Genomic DNA, 12398 nt, shown 5'->3' on the forward strand with positions numbered 1-12398 from the left:
CATGAAAGAAATGATGGCATTACAAACAACTCAACCAGACCAGGGAGTTGACTCTATCCCCTGCTTTAAGTGTTTGTGATGTCATCATTCCCTCAGCCCCACCCCGACCCCCACTCCCACTATAGACACTGAGCCTTGAACACAGGTCCTGGAAAATGAGGGCAAGGTTCACAAATATTTGGTTTGGAAATGTGTCTAACCAGGCACTCTTTGGGACCAAATCTTGATTTGTGCCCCAAAGCCTGAGAAAAACATCTTTGCACAAGTGAAATATGAAGCTGCATATAAAAACAGAATCCTCCTTCAATCCTGCAAAAAGGGATTTACTTCTTGAACAGCCAGTACTCCTTGGCAAGGCTAAGAGGAGTGGGGACTGAAGATGGTGGATCTATGCTGTGAATACTTTGTCCATTTCACTTTCTGGTTTGCCCACATGACACCACTCTGTGGGCCTGACAGAGAAGGTTGCAAAGTTCACCTTGCATGGCTTCTTCATACACTGACCCTGCTGTACAACTGAAATTTGGCATTATCATTGCTTTTTGAGTCTTGCATACCCACAGGTGGATCAAGATTTGGCCCTGAAATAATAAAGACCTTAAACTGTTCTTCATGGTTATTTAGGAAACATTTCACTTTCTTTTCAAGTGCCTCAATTTTTCTTGTTTTCTTTATGGTCAAAGCCATGTTAAGGACACAACTTGGCAACTTTAACAGCAAAGCAGTTTTTAAATTACAAGAGCGCTAAATGTAAAATCTACACTGCAAGTGTATCCACTCAATGTTTGTAACTGAAAACAGCAAAAACTCGTTTTCTTATATTAAAACATGCAAAAACATATTTGCTGCCAGGCTGAAACTTTGTGTTCCAAGCCATACAAAACCTAAATATTCAAATAAAACAAATAAATACATAAATACTCAGGAAAACAAGATTTACATCATTTTGGTAGAATTTTGAAGAATTTGGAAGAATTTTGAAGCATTGTACCACTATGCTATGTCTACAGTAACAGTGCTGGTGCAGAGTTTTCCCACTGTTCAAAGATCATAGAGTTTGTTAATGTTACATATTACCAGTTATTACATTTATATATTATGCAATACTAGATTTGAATAGACTTAAGTAAGCAAAATACTGTCTAAAATAGAAAACAACCGAGAAGGATTATTCAGTCACTAGAGTCACCATTTGGGTCCTACAAAGTAACCAAGCCAATCTCCCAAAGTGTGATCAAACGTATAGTACAGGGGTAGGCAACCTATGGCACGTGTGCTGAAGGTGGCACGCGAGCTGATTTTCAGTGGCACTCACACTGCCCGGGTCCTGGCCACCAGTCCGGGGGGCTCTGCATTTTAATTTATTTTTAAATGAAGCTTCTTAAACATTTTAAAAACCTTATTTACTTTACATACAACAATAGTTTAGTTATATATTATAGACTTATTATAGACGTATATAAGTTATATATTATAGACTTATTCTAAAAACGTTAACATGTATTACTGGCATGCGAAACCTTAAATCAGAGTGAATAAATGAAGACTCGGCACACCACTTCTGAAAGGTTGCCGACCCCTGGTATACTAAGTACAATGTAATATGTAATTTTATGTAAAGGAAGAGATTTTCTGTGTAACTTTGGATGTGTGGTATACCCTATACCCACCCCTTTCGTTTGATTCTGGTCAACTCAGTACAGTAACTCCTCATTTAAAGTCATCCTGGTTAACGTTGTTTCATTGCTGTTCAATTAGGGAACATGCTCGTTTAAAGTTGTGCAATGCTCCCTTCTAACGTTGTTTGGAAGCCTCCTGCTTTGTCTACTGCTTGCAGGAAGAGCAGCCCGTGGCAGCTAGTTGGTGGGGGCTTGGAATCAGGGTGGTCCAGCAGCCCCCCTATCAGCTCCCTGCTCCCCTAAGTTCCCTGTGCAGCAGCTGCCTGCAGTTCAGCTCTCCCTCCCATCACTGCCATGTGCTGCTCCTGCCCTCTGCCTTGGAGCTGCTCCCCGAGACTCCTGCTTGCTGTGCGAGGCGGGGGGAAAGGAAGGAACAGGGGGACTAATGTCAGGGTATCCCCCTCCCCCCTGCACCCCGCTTACCCCATCTTCCATAGAGCAGGGGGGACACACCAGGGCTCAGGATGGGGGGAGCTTGCGTCAGCTGCAGTCTCAGCAGTGATCTAATTAAGAAGGCAGTGTCCTTAAAGGAGAATTGTGCATATCTCTCTCTCACAGGAATGGTGTGTGTCTCCGTATGGGTTGTCTCCCCTCCCTCCATTTCTGCTGCCTTGTAGAGTGAGAGAGTTAACCCTTGAGGGCTCAGCCAATTGCTAGTTCATCATTTAGCAGTAAGGGAAAATCCCACCCTCTGACTCCTCCACCTCAACCAAGCTTCACAATCATCATCACAGTGTACCAGTATTAAATCGTTTGTTTAAAACTTATACTGTGTGTGTGTGTGTATATATAATATAGTCTTTTGTCCGGTGGAAAAAAAAATTCCCTGGAACCTAACCCCCTCATTTACATTAATTCTTATGGGGAAATTGGATTTGCTTAACATTGTTTCGCTTAAAGTTGCATTTTTCAGGAACATAACTACGTTACATGAGGAGTTACTGTATAGCAGTATAGCTGTGTTCTATGCCAAATAAAAATCCTGAGTGATGAGACTGGAATCAACTTATGGATTTAATTTTGTTTTGTGAGTAATTTGTAATTGTACACCTGCACTACGATTTGAACCTCAATTTTGTGTGTTACCCTACATTTTGTCCAGTGTTGAGAGCGTAAACTGATGTGCTGTATAACACGGCTATTTTTCATCTTCTGGAAAGAGACAGGAAGAGTCACCCAGAGGCTTCCAAGGATTACTGTCTTGCTCATGACTAGGGCTTCCGTGACTTTCCCTGACCTCTGTGACTTCTGCAGCTGCTGGTGCTGGCTCAAGGGATGCCTGAGCCAGGCAGCTCCTGGGCCACCAGCAGCAGTTTGGGTGTGTGGGAGCGGGGTCAGGGCTAGGGACAGAGGTTTGGGGGCATGATTACCTTGGGGTGGGAGGCCCGCAACTCCTAGGCAGTGGAGGGGCCGCAGGGGGAGGAGGGAAGGGCTCCACGCCGCCCACTGCCCCTGCCCGCAGGCTGCACCCCCGCAGCTCCCATGGGCTGCGGTTCCTGGCTAATGGGAACTGCGGCAGCTGGTGCTTGTGGTTGGAGCAGTGTGCTGAGCCCCCTGACCGCACCCGCTGTCTAAGAGCTGCAGGGATGTGGAGCCGGGTAGGGAGCCCCTGCCAGCCCCGCCAACCCTCCCCACCCCCTGCAGCAAAAGCAGGGCTCCTGGCCACATGCCACATCCTGGCCCACCCCCAGCAACAGTAGTGATCCCTGGCTGCGCTGCCCGCCCCTTCCTCACCAGCGGGGTCTCCTGAGTCACCTCCCCCAGCATCTCTGGTGTCCCCATACTGCCCTCCCAAGCACCCGCAGACCCCCACCCAAGTTTTAGTCACAGCGGGTATTTTTAGTAACAGTCATGGACAGGTTATGGGCCATGAATTTCTGCTTACTGCCTGTGACCTGTCCATGACTTTTACTAAAAATACCTGTGATTTAAACATAGCCTTACTCATGACTCTTGTAGGCTTTACCACTATCTATGAAGGGAGAATGGAAAATCCTCACCAGAAGTACAGAAGAAGAAAAGATGTGTGACAGTCCTCACCTGGGGTCTGTTTGGGGAGCATGGTCTACTGGTCAGGACCGCAACTTCTGACTGCCAAGAGGATTGTGGGGAGGGAAGCCCTGACCTTCCCACTCCATCAGGCTCTGACCCAGGGTTCTTTGGGCTACCAGTAGTCTGGCAGCCAAGGCTGCCCTCCCTGGGCCTCTTTCTCTTGTTGTCCCCCCGGGTCAGTTTAGTCCAAGAATCATAGAATGTCAGGGTTGGAAGAGACCTCAGGAGGTCATCTAGTCCAACCCCCTGCTCGAAGCAGGACCAACATCAACTAAATCATACCAGCCAGGGCTCTGTCAAGCTGGGCCTTAAAAACCTCTAAGGATGGAGATTCCACCACTTCCCTAGGTAATCCATTCCAGTGCTTTACCACCCTCCAAGTGAAACAGGTTTTCTTAATATCCAACATAGACCTTCCCGACTGCAACTTGAGACTATTGCTCCTTGTTCTGTCATCTGCCACCACTGCGAAGAGCCGAGCTCCATCCTCTTTGGAATCCCCCTTCAGGTAGTTGAAGGCTGCTATCAAATCCCCCCTCACTCTTCTCTTCTGCAGACTAAATAAGCCCAGATCCCTCAGCTTCTCCTCATAAGTCATGTGCTCCAGCCCCCAAATTGCTGGACTCTCTCCAATTTGTCGACATCCTTTCTGTAGTGGGGCCCCCAAAACTGGATGCAATACTCCAGATGTGGCCTCACCAGTGCCGAATAGAGGGGAATAATCATTTCCCTCGATCTGCTGGCAAAGCTCCTATTAATGCAGCCCAATATACCATTAGCCTTCTTAGCAACAAGGGCACACTATTGACTCATATCCAGCTTTTCGTCCACTAATCCCCAGGCCCTTTTCTGCAGAACTTCCGCTTAGCCAGTCGGTCCCCAGCCTGTAGCAGTGCATGGGATTCTTCTGTCCTAAATGCAGGACTCTGCACTTGTCCTTGTTGAACCTCATCAGATTTCTTTTGGCCCAATCCTCCAATTTGTCTAGGTCACTCTGGACCCTATTCCTACCCTTCAGCGTATCTACCTCTCTCCGCATCTTAGTGTCATCCACGAACTTGCTGAGGGTGCAATCCATCCCATCATCCAGAACATTAAAATGAAGATGTTGAACAAAACCGGCCCCAGGACAGACCCCTGGGGCACTCCACTTGATACCGGCTGCCAACTAGAATTGAGCTGTTGATCACTACCCATTGAGCCCGACAATCTAGCCAGCTTTCTATCCACCTTATAGTCCATTCATCCAATACTTGCTTTTTTAACACAATACACAAGAGGGGGTTACCAATGTCCAAGGTCCACAGGATACTTCCCTTTCTGGTTATCTCTGGGGTGGGTCTTCCCTTCCCTCAGGGAGGGCCCCTTTGGGCAGCTGTGTCAGTGCCTTAGGCTTCCCTCTGCTCTGCGCTGCTGGAGCTGTGGGCTGCAAGTTTGCTCACCTCCAGCTCTGCCACCCAAATGAGCTAATTCCCTGTCTTTTAATTTCTCCAGCAGATGGAGCATTTGCTGCAGTTGTGGCGGGGCTGACTGAGCCCAAAATAATCCCTTAACCCCACGATGCCCAGTATGGGGTTTGTATACCCCATCACAAGGTGCTACAGATCGCTTTTAAAAAAAGAGACGTGCCCAGAACATCCATGGACACTGTCTTCTCTCTTCAGCTCACTTTGAAGCTCTGAGCCAGGGCCAGTGCTGTAGCAGGTGTGCATTTACAGGGGCAGATTTAAGGGTTAGAGCAAGGTCAGCCAACATGCAGCATGAGACCCAAAGGTCACATCACCTTAGGCTTTTTAAAGATAGAAAGTTAAAAAAAACATTAAAAAAATCACAATCCTAAACAAAAATGGAATCTCACCCAAATTGTGTTGGCTCATGTGCTGCCAACTACTGGAATCTAGCACCACAGTAACACTTTTTCTTGGCAAATTGTTCTATAATGATGTCCAGCTCCATCCTTGCTGTCTTGTATTCCTCACTTGCAAGGAAAGCAAGGTCACTGAGCTGTGCCCATTTTCCACTTCTGGTAAAACATCATCCAGAGAACTTGACACTATGAAACTCAAGTAGCTCTGGATTGCAAGTGACAAACTGAACACCTCTGTGTCCTCTGTAAAATAATACAGCCTGAATGACACAATCTCCTGAATCAAGTCTGAAGAAAATTATGAGTATTTTCCCATGAATTTAAGAACTTCTTCCGTTGACTTTTCTAAAGTTATATTTCGAAGTCACTTGGGATGGGGGAAATCAAACAGCGTAGCTACCTCTTGAAATCCTTCACATTGAGATTTTAGTTCCCTGTTTTGTCTAAAACCTCAAAATATCTCCTTCAGTGGTTATCCTTTGCTTCAAAGACAGAACTGTGTGCAAGTTCATCATGTGCGGCGTTCATGTCTCTTCCTGTCGCTTGGATAGTTTGCATTTTCAAAACCCATTGATTCCCACCTGTTCTGAGATTCTTTTACAATTTCCTTGTACTTTTCTTCAGATCAGAGTTTGCTGAGCTCATTCACTGTGCTCTCAAACGTCCAGGCACAGATTAATTTTCTTTGACTGAAGGATTCTAGAGGCTGCAGCCATGATAACCAAGATCCTATGCCACCATAACAGATTGAGACAGAACATCCAGGCCACGAAAGACAAGTTGTTTTTTACTCTTGATGTGTGTCCTCACCGCTCCTGCGTTCAGCAACAGTTTCAACTTATAGGCATTCAGTTGTATTCTGAAAATTTACTGTCATTGCCTCATTGGCTTTCATTTGAGCTGCCCATCTAGTATTGCAGATTGTCTTTAAATCTAAAGATCTCCTTCATTCTTCAGAAGCCTGTTCAATTTCATGTGCTGCATCTATCCTGCCAACTTCTTCAGGGGTCTGAAGCACATCATCAAGTTCCTCTTCCCTTTGCAAAACTTTACTGATTCAAGCAAAAGTATGAAGGTAATGATTATTTTGGACTTAATCATTAGCTTTCCCTATTGACGGTTAGAATCTGCAAAATATTTATATATTTCCTGCAAAGTTCAGAACAAAACCTTCAGATCTGGACTGGCCTTATCTTCAGCAGCATGCACCAAAAGTAGGTTAATTTGATGTACTGAGCAATCAATGTATGATGCATACACTTTGTCTCCTCTGCCTGACAGATATTCTCTTTGCTTACAGTCCTCCACAAGCTCTGGCCATAACACTGGCCCCTTCATATCCCTGTCCAGACATGTATTTGGGGTCTAATCCGTACTTGCAGAATACAATATTAGATAACTGGTCACACAAGGAGGCAGCATCTGCCTCACTTGCTGCCACAAAGCTTACAAAATGCTCTTTAATACCTACTTTTCCTTCAAAATGATCAATGTTAACAAATAGAAGCAAAATAGTCATCAGATCAACATGGCTAATATTTCCAGCTAACAACTTATCTTTTTTGCAGCTATGAAGTACACCTCCACCCCGATATAATGCCACCCGATATAACACGAATTCGGCTATAACGCGGTAAAGCAGCGCTCTGAGGGGAAGGGGCTGCGCGCTCCAGCAGATCAAATCAAGTTCAATATAATGCAGTTACACCTATAACGTGGTAAGATTTTTTGGCTCCCGAAGACAGCATTATATTGAGGTAGAGGTGTATGCACCTCCTGGCTTCTGATGCTAAAAGACTTACGTTCATCAGTAATTGTCTTGTTTAAGTATTTGATTTCCCTTAGTGTCACTGATATGTTGGGCAAAAGTGACAGTGTGCCTTGAAAGTAGTGTAATGATGCCATGAAGGGGAGACCTAAATTAACTAAAGTTTTAACAGCATCAATCAATATTTTTAGTACTTCTTGCCATTTCCTATTATGTTCAGATGCTTGTTTATCAAGACATGCATTGATCCTCCATGAACTGTAGAGCTGCCACATGTGACTACACATGTTGTTTGCTTCTGCCATGATCAGACATTGACTTTAGAGTATTCTTTCAATCACTGTTAACCAGGCCGATTTTCAAATATCTGTATCCTTGAACAACCAACAAATGTGACAGTATGCATAATCTGAAAGAGATGAGTATACTAGCCACTTGACATGCAAATCTTCAACGTGGTGCATTTTTCATTCTGTAAAATGAAGATGAAAAATGGTGGCCTATATGAGAAAAAGGAAACTGTCCATATGGCATATCATTCTCAGTAGACTGGTAAGGACAATCAGTACAAGCATGCACAATAGCTCAGATGATAAAACAATCTTGAAAGTGACTTATTAGATGGGAATGTCAAACCTATTTCAGCAGGAAGTCTGCTTTGACCTGCTTCATTGTTGACCTGCTTGTCTACAGGGTCTTTGGGCTTTTTGGTTTTCTATCATCTATGGGATCTTTGGTTTTGTAACTCATCTACAGGTCTTCAGCTGTGCTTGTTTCAAGCAAAGTTTATCTGGAAACAGCATCAGCTACTACTACAGGTGCAACTTCAATGGTGCTTCACAAATTGTTTCCTGATTTAAACTTTGACACGACAGATTCATGCTTGTTGAACTGAGATGCAGTTCTTGACTTTCTATTTCAGATCACAGGAGTTGATCATGAAGTTTACAAAATGATAGTGCCTGCTGCTCAGCATCTTTGGAAATAGTTTATAACCAATCTCCTTTTCTTTTCATTTGCTGAAACCAGACTTTTATTTGTATTTATGGTTGTCATTGTCAGGTATCTTCCACTATGTGAATAACTACATTGGAAATATAGGCCTAAATAAAATGCTGCTTAATTTGTCCTTCAGTTGTGAAGGTAACCCTTCAAAAATGTTGACTTTCTGTGCCGAATCTAGGAAGGAGGGAGGGAGAGAGAGAGAGAGAGAAAGAGAGAGAGGGAGGGAGAGAAAAAACACGAACTAAAGTGGGGCTGGCTGGGGAGAGTCCTGAGCAGGCCTTTGCTTACACTAAACAAAGGTAAGGTCAGGCCAGGAATCAGCAGACACCTGTGATGCAGTGAGATCCAAAGGAGCACACATCTTTTCTGTCTGTTTTTCTCTCTCTGACACTATTTTCCACTTTGGTTGGTTTCTTCCTCTACTCCTCGGTTGGTTTCGTCTTTTACTACTTCCCTTGCATTGCTCTTCTCTCACACACTGCCTTCCTTCCTGACTGTTCCCTGTTATTTATTCTCATCAAGGGGGTTCTGTGGCTATCAAGGCATTTCCTTCAGTTTTCTTTTTTCTGATTCTGGAATTCTGGTTAGTTAGATCCTGTAATGCTTGCAGATGCTCCAGGAATGTTTTGAAAAAATATCCAACATTTGAAAAAAAATAAATCCTTCCTGTCTCTAGATCAAGGCCTGTTTGGTTGGTCTGGTGAGATGTTCCTTAGCAGTCAGCCAGGGCTTGGTATACAACTTCCTATGGAAACAGATAGAGTCAATATGGTTGTGAATGACTACACTTTCAATCAATTGTACATCCCCCTGAAGGCTGGTGGGTAGAGCTGATCCCCTTCTAGATTGCTTCAGGCAGCAACAGTGCAAAAAGGCACCCCCAGATATTTTGAATAATGAAAATAGGTTTATTTAAAATAAATAGATGCACTCAGGGATCCACTGAGATTGTGTGTGCAAGTTCTCTCAAAAGCAGTATCTAAACTCTTATTGTGATACAAACATAAGCATCACCACCATATGAAACAAATAAAGAGAAAATCAGATTGCCCCCACATAATCAAGACCAAATGGAAGAATGACCAGTGATTAATGTACTGCCAAACCACTAAAACACAGAGGAAAAGTAAACAGCACACACACAAGAGTAATGGAAACTTTAGCTGTATCTCCAAATGACTGATTGCATGAAACAGAGAAAAAAACACCAATAGCCAGCAGCAACACCCCATGCCAACAGTTCAAATGCCACACAGGAGTATAGCTGTACAGAAACTCCAAGGGTCTAGTCCCAACTAAGGAAACCACATCTTTCTAACCACGTTATAGTATTACTAATACTTCTCACAGACTTATTCAGGAAGTGGTAACAAATGTGTTAATCTATTTTGCATAAGACTTCTCCACTGACAGTTATATATCATAGTGAGCAACTATTTAAGCTTTTATCATCACTATCAGCTTTGATAGATATAATTCTAAAATAAAATTTAAAATAATATTATGCAGAAACTGATTTTTTTTTTAGAAATGTACTGAATATAAATTCAAACAGTAAAAATAATAAAAATTATTTAATAAAAATAATAAAGTTACAGAATCCATACAGAATGAAACATGCATGCAAAAGACTTGCTACTTGATGGTTAACTTTCTTTTTGTTCTTTTGCTGAACAATTTGACTGCATAATCAAAATTCTTTTTGGCTTTCTGCCTTGGTTCTCATTACTTTTAATGCCTTGATGTATGAATGCAAGTAGAGATATTTTTATTTTGAAAGTTGTTTTCCCCTTTCCAATTCAAATTCACTTCAGGACATCATAGCATTATTAGGGTGTTAACTTGGATGGTATTGCAGTCGCCATAACCATGTACTGGTATAGATGTTGGTTAAATAAGTGACAGCAGAATTTCACACAAGGGAATCAGAGGCCATATATTCACTGCTAAAAGCTTAGGGCCAAATTAATGCCAGGTGTAAACAGGTGAAACTCCATTACTATCAGTGTTTTCCACCCATTTACACTCAGGATGAAATTGGGCTACATATAAATTTGAAAAATTAAAATACTTAGAATTTACAGCTCTGTAAAATCCTAGGCCAAAAGAAGTAGCTTTTAAAAACATAATTTTGAAAAAATCTTTGTCATGCAACACAGGACTATATTGTTTTTTTACACAGTTCTTTCTCAGTCATACTCCTCTGGACTGTAGTTTATTCTCATGAAAAGCAGTATCTGAGCTGTATAACTTCAGAGCTGCTCTATTTAATTCCCTCAGACAAGCCTCTTTAAAGCCCCAAGGAAGCTCCATGCTGAAATAATGCTCCAAATATGATAATGAATCTGTAAAGTAATGTTTTAAGAATTCCTTTGTAAAGGTTACATAGTAAATATGAGGTTCTCCCATTCCTAGTTACACTTTAATTTATATATTTATACAAATTTCTTACAAATTGGTGTTCCATCTCAGATAAACACATGATCTCAGATTTCTTAATAATCTGCATTATCAAAAGGACACAATGTCTTCTGTGCCAGGAACTTCCAGTGAAATGCAATAAATGCATGACATTATTATATGGTATGCATTCTATTAGCATTTGCCATTACTGCAAGTTATGTGGCTGTCAGGTTCCATGTCGTTTCACTGGGTTACCTATATCAGCAGAGCATATGCTGTATAATTACAATACCTAGTTCTTATATAGTGCTTTCCATCAGTAGGTCTCAAAACACTTTATAAAGGAAGTCAATAGCATTATAAATCCATCTAATCACTTACTGAAACTCACTAGATTAGTGGTTCTCAACCTATTGACCATATGTGGCCCGCAATGTTTTATGTGGGATGCATCCAATACTACCTGTATGGCCCTAAGAATGTCACATAGGCTGCCTCTCTGTGCTGATTGGGTCGCAAGCGGCCTGTGGGTCGCAGGTTGAGAACCACTCCACTGGATCATAGTTTGCGTTGACTGGATTGTTTAAGAAATAATGTGCCCATATCAAACTCATTTTCTGCTGTTTTTCTACATTTCCGTTCTTTTAAATAAGTCCATTTAAAATGTATATTTTACTTTCCAGTTGTTTATTTTCCAGTTGTCTCCATATGACTTGTCTCTATCCTTACTTAAAATATTTAGGGAAGTCTTGTTTCTATTTTGTTTTTTTTTATCATGAAATAAACAATCTTGTATTGCAATTCACATGTCCATGCCCTGTGTTAAAACAGGACTTGATTACAATGGACAAACAACAGACCATTCCCACTTGTTTCAGGGACTCTAGGTAAGAGAAGAAGGCACTAGTAAGATTTTGCTCCGTGATACCATGTGATCTTTTCCAGGGTCCTCAATAGCAATTTTTTTTGTTTGTAAATTTCAACTGCCAGGCAGTTAACAAATAACAAATTTTAGCTTTTAAAAGTTTACATGCAGAATGCCACACAACATCACCCATGCATAGACATGCATGTCTTCCCTCACAGAGTAGAACTCTTGCAATAAATTCAAGCATACATAGTAGCAACCTTTATTTGAAAAGAGACAAAGTAATATATGTGAAGTTTAGTAGAGTAGTCTTTTCTCATTTTATGCCTAAATGTAAGCCTCAATATGGCATAAGGACCATAACCTGCCCTCCCTCTTCGCATGGGAATTCTGTAGGATTATTACGTAAATATCAATGTCAAGACTTAGTCCTTATAATTTAAATACCTTTTAATGACATTAAATCAATAATAATCATGGTGTTAGAATTTGAATATCAGTAACTGTCTTCTGTTTGAATAGGAACCTTTGCTCTTGTAAAAAAACCTGCAGCTTTACATTATATTAGCACCTAAAGGGAAAACCTTTTACTTCTATTGCAACATTGTGAGACTATCAGTTTTTAAAAATCTAGAAAACCTTTATTACAGTGAGCATCTCATTCTCACTAGTATTCTTCATATCACTGAACATCACCAGCATTAATTAGAAATAGCAATTATACACAATCATAGTTGTATAGCTTTAAGATAAAAT

General features: G+C 41.7%; 1 protein-coding gene across 13 annotated transcripts in view; it reads right to left on the reverse strand.

Annotated features, from left to right (window-relative positions):
- The window catches only part of GULP1 (GULP PTB domain containing engulfment adaptor 1), a 271318-nt gene that overhangs the window by 29956 nt on the left and 228964 nt on the right, over positions 1-12398 (reverse strand). The gene's annotated exons all lie outside the window — the stretch shown is intronic.

The sequence above is a fragment of the Mauremys reevesii genome, linkage group 11 (genome assembly GCF_016161935.1).
Source record: "Mauremys reevesii isolate NIE-2019 linkage group 11, ASM1616193v1, whole genome shotgun sequence".
Classification (NCBI taxonomy): Eukaryota; Metazoa; Chordata; order Testudines; family Geoemydidae; genus Mauremys; species Mauremys reevesii.